This window comes from Schistocerca gregaria, unplaced genomic scaffold (assembly GCF_023897955.1).
Source record: "Schistocerca gregaria isolate iqSchGreg1 unplaced genomic scaffold, iqSchGreg1.2 ptg000327l, whole genome shotgun sequence".
Classification (NCBI taxonomy): Eukaryota; Metazoa; Arthropoda; class Insecta; order Orthoptera; family Acrididae; genus Schistocerca; species Schistocerca gregaria.
In genome coordinates, this window is record NW_026061797.1 from 5,261,550 (window position 1) to 5,277,735 (window position 16,186).

Consider the following 16,186-nt stretch of genomic DNA (forward strand, 5'->3'; position numbering starts at 1 on the left):
TCGATCGAGGAGTTCCTAGATAACAGAACGCAGCATGTCATTCTCAATGGAGAGAAGTCTTCCGAAGTAAGAGTGATTTCAGGTGTGCCGCACGGGAGTGTCATAGGGCCGTTGCTATTCACAATATTCATAAATGACCTGGTGAGTGACATCGGAAAGTCTCTGAGGCTTTTTGCAGATGATGCTGTGGTGTATCGAGAGGTTGCAATAATGGAAAATTGTACTGATATGCAGGAGGATCTGCAGCGAATTTACGCATGGTGCACGGAATGGCAATTGAATCTCAATGTAGACAAGTGTAATGTGATGCGAATACATAGAACGATAGGTCCCTTATCATTTAGCTACAAAATAGCAGGTCAGCAACTGGAAGCAGTTAATTCCATAAATTATCTGGGAGTACGCATTAGGAGTGATTTAAAATGTCGACTGTCAGTGGTAAGAAAAGTGTTTCTAAAGAAGAAAAATTTGTTAACATCGAGTATAGCTTTAGGTATCAGGAAGTCTTTTCTCCGAGTATTTGTATGGAGTGTAGCCACGTATGGAAGTGAATAATGGACAATAAATAGTTTGAACAAGAAGAGAATAGAAGCTTTCGAAATGTGGTGCTACAGAAGAATGCTGAAGATTAGATGGGTAGATCACATAACTAATGTGGAGGTATTGAATAGGATACTGGAGAAGAGAACTTTGTGGCACAACTTGACTAGAAGATGGGGTCGGATGGTAGGACACGTTCTGAGACATTAAGGAATCACCAATTTAATATTGGAGGGCAACGTGAAGGGTAAAAATCGAGGAGGGAGACCAGGAGATGAATACACTAAGCAGATTCACAAGGATGTAGGTTGCAGTTGGTACTGGGAGATGAAGCTTCCACACGATACAGTAGCATGGAGAGCTACATCAAACCAGTTTGTGGACTGAAGACAACAACAACAACAACAACAACAACAACAAGGTATTTGTCTCATGTTTAACCTTCAACAGGAGTGGGGCAGACAAGAGGGTTAGATTATATGTACTTTCCATTGAAATTGATCCATAATGGGGAGATACTCAATGGGAAAATAATATGCTAATTTATTATCCACAGACCGCAAATGGACTGATCATGAACGAGGAATGAAAATTTGGTCACACTTCTGATAGTACACGTATTATTTGACCTCTCTCTCTCTCTCTCTCTCTCTCTCTCCTTCTCTCTCTCTCTCTCTCTCTCTCTCTCACACACACACACACACACACACACACACACACACTCAATCGCGCGCGCGCGCTTGTTCTACTAAGTAATTCAATTCATTAATGGTGTCGGAAGAGATGGTTAGCAAGAAATCCTTTAGGCTCCTCGTAAACTGAAATCTGTCAGTAGTAAAGCTTTTTATGGCTGCCGGCAAGTTATTGAAAACATCGTTCTCCTTAATGATGGAGACTTTCTTGCACCAAAGTAATTAACTTACCAATTTTTGTGGAGATTATTCACTTCTAGTTATGACTTCATGAAATGAGCTGTTGATTTGAAAATATTCATTTGTTTTTAAACACAATATTCACGGGGAGAACGTATCTTCCATCTCCACCATGTTAACTGATCTATTTATATGATCCTTATTCTAAGTTGTGTTATATTAACGGTAAAACACAAAACATTACTTACATGCATTTCCACTGTTTTCCAACAAGCTGACAATTTTTCATGAATAATATATTAATACTGAAATTTTTAGAAAAATTTTGAAAGAGAGGTTTTGCAGGCAAATTTCAAAAATAAAATGACCATAGTGTTCATTATAATACAACTTCTCCATGGTTTTTAATTCCTACTCCGAAGTTTTCTTTTGTTTTCTTTACTGCTTGCTCAGCAAACAGATTGAATAACATCGGAGATAGGCTACAACCCTGTCTCACTCCCTTCCCAACCACTGCTTCCCTTTCATATCCCTCGACTCTTCATGCCCTCGAGTAAGAAAACTGACCGTTAGAATTCCATGGTTCTGGGATAAATGTTTTGAGAGGAAAGGTACATTTAGTTAGAAAAGTTACGGAAAATTTAAAGTTGCATTGCACTTAACGTCGTACATGCACTCATTTAAATTCATAGTTTCTTTCACTTTCCAATAGTATGCATGCTGTACAAAAACATAACATTTGTTTCATGATATTTACTTTTTTATTTCTTGCAAGTCTTCTAGAACTTCTCTCGAAAACTTTGTGGGTAGATCTTGGCATTTGTTTTGTTCAGAAACGTTATTACTGTAGCAAACAACTGACTACGAGACAAGAAAAAATGTATTCAATAGGTGAAAGCTAAAAAACTACGGGTAAAATGTCCCTAGGCTTATCATCTCAAAGAAGAGATGGCACAGAGAAACAAGTGGGCATGTCTTACATAGCAAGCTGCCATTTAAACCGACATTTTAGTACCTTCAAATAAGGATTTGGAATAAAATACTTTCATATTCGCACTAAGTGTAAATCAAACTGGTACAGTCACCAATAAACAAAATTATTTTCATTGTTTTCGGGGTTCCTTTTGCCTTTCGGAATAAATATATTGCGAATCAGCAGTTAACATGCCTGGTTCCCCAAACAGGAGACGACTAGAAACTTCCGAAATGTGGTGGTGTAGAAGAATGCTAAAAAAGTTTTGATCGAATAGCTGATGGGGAGATACGAAATCAGATTAGGGAGCAGAGAAATTAATGGCACAAATTGACAAAAAGAAGCGATCGTGGGTAAATGTCATATTTCGATTCCACCCATCCGCTGTGACCCACGACGTTCTGCATTACTTTGATTAGTTGCATTTCGAAGGATACCAGTGGCCTTATTAAATGTTAACTGGGATTGCCTTCGTTTCTAGAGCAATTTATAACGTTCGTTAACTATGATTTTCTTCGGAATATATCGTGATGAACTCTGGGAGGAACCACAGAACACAGCTTAAATTGTCGTTGAAGAAACGAGTAGTGATTGTATTTTTATCTTTCTTATCCGACACGTTGGGGAATCCAAGGTATAATGGGGTACACAGTTGAAAACTTTGATTAAATGTACAAAATTGATAAGTAAGAGAGTTACAAATTTTTATATGAACACATTATGATGTATTAATCACAAAAATATAAGAACATTGCCATAAAATAAAACAACAATACTTTCTCACTCAAAAACAGAAATTTATATCATTTGCACGCGGCAGAATGGGGTGGTAAATACAAGTGATTACAAAAACGTATAAAATTATCGGAAATGCAGAAAATATTGGCTTGCTCGGTATTTTTTTTAGTTTAAAGTGAGTATTAATGTCAAACTACAGTTTTCATGTATCGTATCCTTTTCTTGAGGCTGTTTACAAAATTCACACACGGGGAGACACTCACCATCTTCGCTATCTATTCCTGCACAAGAATCGTGTGTCCATTTTTTGCACGTGGAACAAGCGACCCAACCTCCAACTGATTTTGAATATAACCCACCACAATATACACACTGACAGTCAGAACTTACCTCATAATCACTCTCGTTAGTATAGTATTCTTACTCCTTTCTTCCATTTATCTTCAGGCTCTTTCTCTCGTTTTTGAGTTCTTAATTTTATTCTCTTTCGCAAAAAGTTTTCTGTTTGCTCTTTCTTCTTTGTCAAAGTTCTTTTTTCTATTTCTCCCATTAATGACTTTTAACTCTTTTTTGTACAGCGAATCAGTTAAAACAACGTTGTTCCCCCTTTTCAGTCTCGCTCTTTTCTTGCTTTCGTTAACTTTTGACAAGAAAATCAGAATCTCAGGTGAAATATGAAATGAGGAGGTTGTGTTGTCAGTTGTCATCCAAGAGCACCCAAGATTAGAACAATTAGCCCCAATAACTTTGTTATTCTTAGGCGTCAGTTCATTGTAACAATTCGCTGAAACCTCGTCCCCTTGATTATCCAGCCCGTTTGAGTCGTCTTTTTCAGCTGGTGTGCTAGTTGGAGGCAATTCCAATTGTTCAGATATAATAACCCCTTCATCTGACGGCCTATCACGTCCGCTGTCAGTTGTGTGTGCCGATAGGAAGTGTGCGTCTTGAATATGGATGGGTCCGTGGGCCATATTGCAGTAGCTTCGAAACCTTTAATAGCGGTTTTCATTGTTGCGCTTTAGACGAAAGCTGAACCAAAAAGCGTTGAAATTTGAAAGATAGTTACGACTTTCCCTGCGTGGCTTCGCAGCCATTTTCGAAGCTGATCACTATAACGAGGATTTATAAAACAAACATCAAGCGGCTGAAGTCTGTGAGAGCAATGTGGTGGTGAAGAAACGCCACTCTCCCTCGCGTAGTCCATAACGTCATTGTTCGTGGTATGAGCTGAGTGGGCATCTGATATAAGGAGAACTGGGACGTGCTTTGATGTCTTAGAAAATACCACTAATTGTGGAAACCATACAAAGAATGACTCTGTGGCCATCCATGCGGTGCTGTGGACCTCAGCGCAACCTCCTGCTGTCAGTCCTAACTCAAATTCTTTCTGCTTCTTCTTTAGTGGAAAAATAATCGTAGGAGGAATGTCAGCTCCGCTTGCTGACGTACTAATGAGGATGGTTGCAGTTTCGCCCCTTTCTGCAGAGGTTAACGATCGCACTGGACGGTTCCCTTTGCAAGCTGCGATGTTCGATTGGTTTTTAGCATTAACCGAGACGCCTGTTTCATCACAATTAGTTATTTGAGAAGTCATTAGTTTGTGATTGTCAGTTACATTTGTTAGCAACGAAAAAAACCTATCGACAGCTACTTTATTAAAATCAATGATTCTTGTACCAGATAATGCTTCGGGCTTGCGAACAAACCCGCATTTGCTTCTTCATTGTTTCGTGATGTAATAAAGATTTCGATTTGTTTTGCTCGAAATTTTCGAAAAGGTATCTGTAAAAACGTGCAAAAATTGAAATGGCAAAACTGTGCACCTGCCGAAATACGAGTGCGTATACTCATTTGAAAACATTTTCCTACACCGCTTCTGATACGCTAGAGGTTACCGCACAGTAAACAACAATTGTAGTTGACCGTTTGCCTGCATCGTATAAAGTACGGCCAATAAAATATTTTTGTAGGGGGGACACATCATCTCATCCTAAATGGAGAGTTCATCTATACGTGTAAAAGTAACCACTTGTGCCAGAGGGAAGTGTGTTGGGAGCCTTATTGTTCCTGTTGTATATTAACATTACAGATAATATAAGTAAGCTCACATATTTCGAAAATGATGCCGATATCGACATTGAGGTAACAAAGGTCGTGTGAAGCGATATGCACATACAGGGGATAGTAAAAATGTGACCACCTATACTTGCATCTACATTGATACTCTGCAAGTCACATTTAAGTGCATGGCAGATTGTTCATCGAACCACCTTCACAAGTCTCTATTATTCCAATCTCGCATAGCACCCGGAAAGAATGATCACCTGTGTCTTTCCATACGAGCTCTGACTTCCCTTATTTTATGGTTGTGGTCGCTTCTCCCTACGTAGGTCGGTGTCAACAAAATATTTTCGCATTCGGAGGAAAAAGTTGGTGATTGGAATTTCGTGAGAAGATACTGTCGCAACGAAAAACGCTTTTCTTTTAATGATGTCCAGCCCAAATCCTGTATCATTTGTGTGACACACTCTCTCATATTTCGCGATAATAGAAAACGTGCTGCCTTTCTTTGGACTTTTTCGATCTACTCCGTAAGTCCTATCTTGTAAGGATCCCACATCTTCCAGCAGTATTCTAAAAGAGGACGGAGAAGCGTAGTGTAGGCAGTCTCCTTTGTAGGTCTGTTACGTTTTATAAGTGTCGTGCCAATAAAACGCAGTCTTTGGTTAGCCTTAACCGCAACATTTTCTATGTGTTCTTTCCAATTTAAGTTGTTCGTTATTGTATAATAATAATGGCGTGTGACGAGGGCCTCCCATCGGGTAGCCCGTTCGCCTGGTGCAAGTCTTTCGATTTGACGCCACTTCGGCGACTTGCGCGTCGATGGGGATGAAATGATGATTAGTACAACACAACACCCAGTCCCTGAGCGGAGAAAATCTCCGACCCAGCCGGGAATCTAACCCGGTCTTTTAGGATTGACAGTCTGTCGTGCTGACCACTCAGCTACCGCGGGCGGACGTTAGTTATTGTAACACCTAGTTATTTAGTTGACTTTACGGCTTTTAGATTAGACTGCAACTTCTCTGATAGTGATTCGTCCATTCTGCTTCACCAGCAATATTGCGGGATCAGTAACGACCTGATTTGCGGATATTGCGGGCGTACCTTAACTGGCTTCTGTCTTCATTGATTAGCGGCTACCTTTGAAATGGTTGTACCACTCCTTTAGCCCTGCAGTACCCATTACTTTGTCCACAAACACACGATGGTTTCAACTTGAGAATTGCCAAGCTTGGAGCCAAATGTGATGTACAGACGTCATTTTGCTCAGAATACTAAATCCAACGTGTACCACTTGCAAGCGTTCCAAAGTAGTGGAGAAAGTCAGGTATGTGTGCTAAATATGCCTGAAAACATGAGCGCATGCGCGCCCTGATACCATTGTTGATTTCAACAATTAAAAAAGGTCGGATATTTTTTGAACAGCTCATGTATATAAGCTATCGCCAGTGATGTCGAAAGAGCAAGATACCCCTAACTACGGCAGTTGTATAGGTAGTTCGAATGGAGCGGTCTATTGTCTGATGTATCTCCATAACAGCTCCGAACCGAATACCCCAAAGTTCGACAAATGGTTCAAATGACTCTGAGCACTATGGGTCTTAACATCTATCGTCATCAGTCCCCTAGAACTTAGAACTACTTAAACCTAACTAACCTAAGGACATCACACAACACCCAGCCATCACGAGGCAGACAAAATCCCTGACCCCGCCGTGAATCGAACCCGGGAACCCAGTCGCGGAAAGCGAGAACGCTACCTTCACGTTAGGAATCAAGCTGAGCTCAGAAGGGCGCAAGTCCGGGGTTGTCTCTGGCTGATACTGATCTTCGGCCTGACGTGGCTGCTTGTCCTGTTCCAGGGGTTGCCCCTCAGTCTGCAAGATCCGAGCAGTCGCAGAGGGTGGTCTTACTGGTAGTTGGGAGCTCCAACGTCAGGCGCGTAATGGGGCCCCTTAAGGATATGGCAGCAAGAGAGGCGAAGAAAACCAATGTGCAATCCGTGTGCATACCGGGGTGGGTCATTCCAGATGTGGAAAGGGTCCTTCCGGATGCCATGAAGGGTACAGGTTGCACCCATTTGCAGGTGGTCGCTCATGTCGGCACCAATGATGTGTGTCGCTATGGATCGGAGGAAACCCTCCCTGGCTATCTGATTTGGTGAAGACTGCCAGTCTCGCTAGCCGGATGAAAGCAGAGCTCACCATCTGCAGCATCGTCGATAGGACTGACTGCTGACCTTTGGTAAAGAGCTGAGTAAAGGGTCTGAATCAGAGGCTGAGATTGTTCTGCGACCGTGTGGGCTGCAGATTCCTCGACTTGAGCCATAGGGTGGTGGGGTTTCGGGTTCCGCTGGATAGGTCAGGAGTCAACTACACGCAACAAGCGGCTACACGGGTAGCAGGGGTTGTGTGGCGTGGGCTGGGCGGTTTTTTAGGTTAGATGGCATTGGGCAAGTACAAAAAGGGCGGCAGCCTCAACGAGTTCGGGGCAAAGCAGGACATGAGGGGACCAAGCAGCAATCGGTATTGTAATGGTAAACTGTCGAAGCTGCGTTGGTAAAGTACCGGAACTTCAAGCGCTGATAGAAAGTACCGAAGCTGAAATCGTTATAGGTACAGAAAGCTGGCTGAAACCAGAGAGAAATTCTGCCGAAATTTTTACAAAGGTACAGACAGGTAGAAAGGATAGATTGCATGCAACCGGTGGTGGAGAGTTAGTCGCTGTTAGTAGAAGTTTATCCTGTAGTGAATTAGAAGTGGATAGTTCCTGTGAATTATTATGGGTGGAGGTTACACGCAACAGCCGAGCTAGGTTAATAATTGGCTCCTTTTACCGACCTCCCGATCCAGCAGCATTAGTGGCAGAACAACTGAGAGAAAATTTGGAATACATTTCACATCAATTTTCTCAGCAAGTTATAGTCTTAGGTAGAGATTTCAATTTACCAGATATAGACTGGGACACTCAGATGTTTAGGATGGGTCGTAGGGACAGAGCATCGAGTGACATTATACTGAGTGCGCTATCCGAAAATTACCTCATGCAATTAAACAGAGAACCGACTCGTGGAGATAACATCTTGGACCTACTGATAACAAACAGACCCGAACTTTTCGACTCTGTATGTGCAGAACAGGGAATCAGTGATCATAAGGCTGTTGCAACATCCCTGAATATCGAAGTTAATAGGAATATAAAAAGAGGGAGGAAGGTTTACGTGTTTAGCAAGAGTAATAGAAGGCAGATTTCAGTCTACCCAACAGATCAAAACGAAAATTTCTGTTCTGACACTGACAATGTTGCGTATTTATGGAAAAAGTTCAAGGCAATCGTAAAATGCGTTTTAGACAGGTACGTGTAGAGTAAAACTGTGAGGGACGGGATAAACCCACCGTGGTTCAACAACAAAGTTAGGAAACTACTGCGAAAGCAAAGACAGCTTCACTCCAAGTATAAACGCAGCCAAAACCTCTCAGACAAACAGAAGCTAAACGATGTCAAAGTTAGCGTAAGGAGGGCTATGCGTGAAGCGTTCAGTGAATTCGAAAGTAAAATTCTATGTACCGACTTGACAGAATATCCTAGAAAGTTCTGGTCTCACGTTAAATCAGTAAGTGGTTGGAAACAGCATGTCCAGACACTCCGGGGTGATGATGGCATTGAAACAGAGGATGACAGGCGTAAAGCTGAAATACTAAACACCTTTTTCCAAAGATGTTTCATAGAGGAAGGCCGCACTGCAGTTCCTTCTCTAAATCCTAGCACAAACGAGAAAATGGCTGACATCGAAATAAGTGTCCAAGGAGTAGAAAAGCAACTGGAATCACTCAACAGAGGAAAGTCCACTGGACCTGACGGGGTACCAATTCGATTCTACACAGTACGAGAAAGAACTTGCCGTCCCTTCTAACAGCCGTGTACCGCCAGTCTCTAGGGGAACGGAAGGCTCCAAATGATTGGAAAAGAGCACAGGTAGTCCGAGTCTTCAAGAAGGGTCGTAGAGCAGATGCGCAAAACTATAGACCTATATCTCTGACGTCGATCTGTTGTAGAATTTTAGAACATGTTTTTTGCTCGAGTATCATGTAGTTTTTGGAAACCCAGAATCTACTCTGTAGGAATCAACACGGATTCCGGAAACATCCATCGTGTGAGACCCAACTCACTTTATTTGTTCATGAGACCCAGAAAATATTAGATACAGGCTCCCAGGTAGATGCTATTTTTCTCGACTTCCGGAAGGCGTTAGATTCAGTTCCGCACTGTCGCCTGATAAGTAAAGTAAGAGCCCACGGAATATCAGACCAGCTCTGTGGCTGGATTGAAGAGTTTTAACAAACAGAACACAGCATGTTGTTATCACTGGAGAGACGTCTACAGACGTTAAAATAATCTCTGGCGTGCCACAGGGGAGTGTTATGGGACCATTACTTTTCACAATATATATAAATGAGGTAGTAGATAGTGTCGGAAGTTCCATGCGGTTTTTCGCGGATGATTCTGTAGCATACACAGAAGTTGCAGCATTAGAAAATTGTAGCGAAATGCCGGAAGATCTGCAGCGGATAGGCCCTTGGTGCAGGGAGTGGCAACTGACCCTTAACATATACAAATGTAATGTATTGCGAATACATAGAAAGAAGGACCCTTTATTGTATGATTATATGATAGCGGATCAAACACTGGTATCAGTTACTTCTGTAAAATATCTCGGAGTATGCGTGCGGAACTTTTTGAAGTGGAATGATCATATAAAATTAACTGTTGGTAAGGCGCGTACCAGGTTGAGATCCATTGCGAGAGTCCTTAGAAACTGTAGTTCATCAACAAAGGAGGTGGCTTACAAAACACTCGTTGGACCTATACTTGAGTATTGCTCATCGGTGTGGGAATCCGTACCAGATCGGGTTTGCGGAGGAATAGAGAAGATTCAAAGAAGAGCGGCGCGTTTCGTCACAGGGTTATTTGGTAACCGTGATAGCGTTACGGAGATGTTTGACAAACTCAAGTGCCAGACTCTGCAAGAGAGCCGCTCTTCATCGCGGTGTAGCTTGCTCGCCAGATTTCGAGAGGGTGCGTTTCTGGATGAGGTATCGAATATATTGCTTCCCCCTACTTATACCTCCCGAGGAGATTACGAATGTAAAATTAGAGAGATTAGAGAGAGCACAGGGGCTTTCAGACAGTCTTTCCTCCCGCGAACCATACGCGACTGGAACAGGAAAGGGAGGTAATGACAGTGGCACGTAAAGTGCCCTCCGCCACACACCGTTGGGTGGCTTGCGGAGTATAAATGTAGATGTAGATGAGTGTGGTGCGTGATGCGGCGCTCCCCATTCCCATATACCGATCAAATCAGTCACGACTTGAACCGAGCGTGCCCGAACATTGTCCTACAAAATGATGTCCGCCTCCTGCAGAAACCGACGCCGCTTCTTTCTCTCAGTTGCTTTTCTGCTTTGAAACACAGTCTGTTTCGTTTTCGAGTCCAAACCGCTTAACAGATATTGTTCAAATTTGGCATGGAGACAGTTCGAACTCTGAGAAAGAACATAGCCCACTTTAAAAAGCAAGAAAAATTTTTTTTTTGCATCAGTGAACGTAAACTACATTAAAACTTACTTATTTTGCTTGTATAACTTAAGAATTCTATAATGTATAAGTACTTCAGTAGTCGCCGTGCGGGATAGTCTCTCAAACGAAATTGCTCCCACGTCCGAGGAATTTCAATATCACGTCTTCCATTCCGTTTGTAGTTCAGAATATTTTGGGGAAGTCTGGGACGTAGCATTCTCACCAGTCTTCACGATATTTTTGAATTTTTTAGTTTCTGTTGAAAATACTTAATTTTTCTCTAGTATCTTCATTCCTAATCATTTCTTGTTGTGCAGCTCTTCGAATTTCTTAGGAACCTCATCTCTGCCGTGTGATTTTTTTTGCTTTTTTTTTAACCATGTTTTCGCTTTCATAGCATAATACAGGAACCGGGACCACGTTATAGAATTTCGGAACAATCTTTTTGTACTTTATTGCCCAATATTCAGATAATAGTGTCACAGACAGCTTAGAATTTGTGTAATTTATTTTAAGTATCAGAGTAAAAATCAGATCTTACAGCGTAGCCTAAGTGAAAGATTAAGAGACCAGTTCTAAAGCAGGATTATCCAAAACTAGTTTTAAAATGACTGAGTATTTTCCTCGGAGTGCACTTATTTTCGTTTTATTACTAGAAATTTTAAAGTTGTATTCATTGCATATTTCGTTCAGGTGGTATATAGATCTTTGGAGGTCATTTCGTGAACGTGAATCATGTCATCTACAAACAGAAGCACAATCAGGTATTTCTCATTCGTTATCCCAATTCTTTTGTCTTGTCGTAGTTCCTGCTTTCATTTATGAAGAACGAAGTCAATGTAAATACTAAAAATGCTGACTTAATCTGCTCATTTAAATGTATACCGAACGAGCTGCCGCAGTGGTTAGTACATGGTATGATGATGATGATGATGATGATGATGATGATGATGATGATGATGATGATGATGATTGGTTTTTGGGGCGCTTAACTGCACGGTTATCAGCGCCTGTACAAAGCCCCAACCTTTACACAGTCCAGTTTCACCACCTTCACGAATGATGATGAAATGATGGCATCACAGACACCTACTTCCCGGGCGGAGAACGCAACCCAGCCGTGAATCGAACCCGGAATCCCATCACCAGCAACGCTAGCTTCTACACGACGAGCTGTCAACTAGTACACTAGACTCGCATTCGGGAGGATGACGTTTAAATCCGCATCCGGCCATCCTGATACGTTTTCCGTAACTTTCCTGAATCGCTCCAAGCAAATGCTGGGATGATTCCTTTGAAAGGGAACGGCGGACTTCTTTTACCCTTCCCTGACGCATTGTCAACTCCTGCTCCGTCTCTAATGACCTCGACATCGATAGCACATTAAATGCAATCCTCCTTCCGTCCTTCATTTAAAGGCATAGGTTTACGCAATAAGTCGGGCGTTAAAAGTTACAAACTGCGTACTCGTCTAAGGCAGCATAATTTCATGGAGCGCAAATTATCGAGACTATATTCACCGAGCATTTGTGAAAGGCAGCACGTGGCGACTTCCAACAAACTTCACACATAATTTCGAAACTTGGCGAAACTTTTTTTCCCCTCCGACATCCCTGACAGAATGATGAAAGGAAAAAGACTTTTATCACTTCTACATTTTCGCTGTTCGTGCAGTAAAGTGTCAGCATCAGGCTTGATGTTTCACTTCATTACTTCTTTACTACTCACTTTATTCGCAACACATTTGTCAGACAGTATCCACATACGTCGCCAAATGTACCTGAAAATTATAGAATTGTACAACACCTAGTTCAGTACATAAATATTGAGACGTTTTCGAAAAACTAGCTTCTCTTACAACAGAGCGTCTTCAACTGCAAAGGGTTATGTTTCTTCAGGTCAAGTTTTTAACACATTAACTGATACGGAAAGTGAACGAACTTCTGAAGGTGGTTTACATATGGGACTTTCCGTTTTCAGACAGCAATTTGGAGAGGAGAAGGGGCGGTGGTTACGCGGTCTATTTGGATCTTCAGTGTTTCCGCAAATGATGCTGTTGCCTGTAATAAAGTTCTGTTTGAAAGAAGCCACGCCCTCATAAGATTTCAGTGTAGTGCAAAGCATGACAACTTAGTTTAAATGTTCCCGAAATGTAAAATTGTTCGGTTCACAAAACGATATAACCTTATCCTACGAGTATAGTGCAGCGAGTCAAATTCGCAATCGCTGAACCCACATGAATACCTGGGTGTAAAAATTTCTAGAGATTTGAAATGGAACCGTCACATAGTCGCAGTCTTAGGGAAATACGGTGGCTGGCTGCAATTCGTTGGTAGAATTCTAGGAAAATACTATCGGTGTACAAAAGAAATTGCTTACAAATCACGCTTGCGACCCATCCCCCAATATTGCTCGAGATTCTTGGATCCTAATCAGATACAACTGCCCGGCGATACTGAATGTATACAGAGAAGGGCGGCACGAATGGTCACAGGTTTTTTGACCCGTTGGAGAATGTCACACAGTTTCTGATCAAATTGAACAGGCAGGCGCTTGGAAACAAACGTAAAATATCCAGAGAAAGTCTACTTGGAATATTTCCGGAGGAATCCTTAACTGTTGAATATAGGCGAATGGTGGTCAATGGAGGGAATGACTGCGAATGCTCGTTCGATTTGCGTTCTCTTCCGTAGGCTGCGATGCAAACTAATCCTGGTAATATTCCCGGTGTGAGATGTAGTTGGCAGCTCTGTAAATGCTGACCGGTGAGTCGCTTAAAGCCCAGGTGAAATTAATCTCGGAGGGACACATCACGCTCCCAACCGACTAAGTATGTCCCCTAAGGATCGCCTAGAGCCTGTGACTAGTGCATTGAATGTAAATACGGAAAACTGCAAAAACTCACTTTTTGAACTATTTGTAATTCCATTAACTAGTTTTGTAACCTTTACAGACTCATCTTCAAATGTGGCACACAGAATTTCCGTCTCTCTGACGTGGAGACAGGGCGACAGTAACATGGTGACATGTGTCGGAAAACCAATTATTCCACTTACTGACTAACGGGCAGTTCATGGTAGACACAGACTATCCCGTGGAAGAGCAAAGTATCGCGAGGAGACCTAATTAGAAAGTTTCTAGAACTGACGTTACATGATGAAAGTAGGAATGGAATATACTTAAACCGCCTACGTATTGTAACTGTAGGAAGCGTGAAGACCAGAAGAGACTAAGCACAGCACGCACAGAGGCTTTTAAGCAGCCACAGTTCGCACGCTCCATACGTCAGTGGAGTGGGAATAAGTCCTAATAACTGGTATACTGGCAAGTTCCATCTGTCACGCAATTCACGGTCATTTATAGACTACAAATTATAAGCTGCCTATGTTTTGTTTAAATTTGGATTACAAGAAAATGGGCGTTTTGCAAAATGTCCTACATAAGTCTCCTCTTCATCAACACCACCACCATGAGTGTTCTGCCCTAGGGCAGGTCTTCACATGTAGCTCTCCATGCAGTCCCATCATTTGTTACCCTCTTGTTTTCTCACAACTATTTTCTGTTCTTACGCTGTCCATCACCTGGTATGTTCATCGTCTTCTTCTTCTTCTTCTTCTTCTTCTTGCATTCACCGTTTCCTCCATACCATCAATAAACAATCTCTTCTCATTCAGTGTCCATGCCAATTGTGTTTGCTCATCCTGCTACCTTTAAAATTTCTCTCTGTTCTCCCACTCAACACCACCTCATTTCTCACTGTGCCTGCCTATTTTATCCCCTATCAACGCACCCACATAAAAGCCTCCTGTTATGAAACGTCTCGTTGGCAATTGCTATACGTATTTTCACCTCCATATTACTTCCAATGTCGTCCATAATAGCACGTCGCAGTTATCTAAAAACACTAAATTGTTGTGTATCTTCCTGCCTAACATTATAGTTGTTCTTGCTTTTCTTGCACCTATCACCGGACATTTTGCGATTTTCTTATTATTTCTCATTCCAATTTACTCACGCCTCTTGTTCAATTCTTTTAACATTTCAGTCATACTTCTTTCGCTCTCTGCCAATAACACCACATGATCCGCGAGCCTAATACATTCTGCTCTCCTAACAACAACCCGCTCCCGTCTATGTCGTTTCAAACGTTTTTGAATGACATGCTCCAAATATATTTACACACTAAGGAGAATAAACGTATCCCGGAGGACTTACCCCAGCGCGATGGAAATCGATACACGTGATGTTCATTCATGCCCAATAGTATCCGAACGACCTGAATTGAAATTCGCCTGATTCACATGCAACCCACATAGTGCAACTGTCTAGCAGGTCTCCTTATCGCTCCTTGGTACAGTCGTTTGACTATTGAAAGTGGTTCCAACAAGTCACCACGAGAAAAAACTGTTCTGTATCGCAATAACTCAAGATGTAAAGTAATACCACGATACTACAAATATCACGGAACACCTTATCACAGATAAGACTGCCCTTAAGGCTTGTAGCTCACATTTATTACAATAAATGACATACCTGACATTTTACCACTCTCATTATTACGTCAGATAGGTAATGCACGTAGTAAATTCGTCGTATTCATGATTTACTCTTCAAAGTAACATACCGTACTTATTATTTAACACAAAATAAGATTAAAAATTAAAGGTATTCACGAGCAGCTAATTGAGAATATTTATGAACTTCAAATGACACGACGAACCGTCTCGTTCTGCATATGGATGCAAACTCAGGTCATGCAGACTAAGCAATGATTTCGTGCCTGACGGATACTAACTGCCACTCCTGATTAGGCATACAGAGAGTGATATACCTCGATTTTAGACAAAGCCAGTTTGCAAATTCCATCTTTAAATTACATATCGCAAGTATTTTTGCCGGACGCGAATTTATTGTCCCTGTAACGAACGACGAGAGATGTTGAATCTTGGTTCTTAACAAGTAACTTACGTGAATTGCCGTGAGGTAAGGCTTTGTATTGGGCAGGGATTCGAACTCGGAACTTAATCGGATAGATATCGACGCACAATCAACTGTGACATTTCGGATTTTCTCGGCAGTAGCTAGATGTTTTAACTGAAATGACGAGACGAAACATTAATTTTTTTCCTTCCCAAGACCCCAACCCGGCATCTATCGCTGTTATATTCTAGAGAAAACGAACGTTAAATATGGGTTTGTTGCACCAGCAGCGACATGTGAGCGTGTTGGAACTAGAAATAATATGACGAAGAGTTCGGTGCTCACTGGGAATACAGCTCCACACATCATATCGCTTTTGACTACACACAAAGATACGTCAGCTTCCGAATTTTTGTCCAGCTCGGACTAACATCTTGAACTTACAGTGATCTCGCAAATAGTTCTGTGTCTCACTGGGTGTCAAAAACGTCACATATCGTTA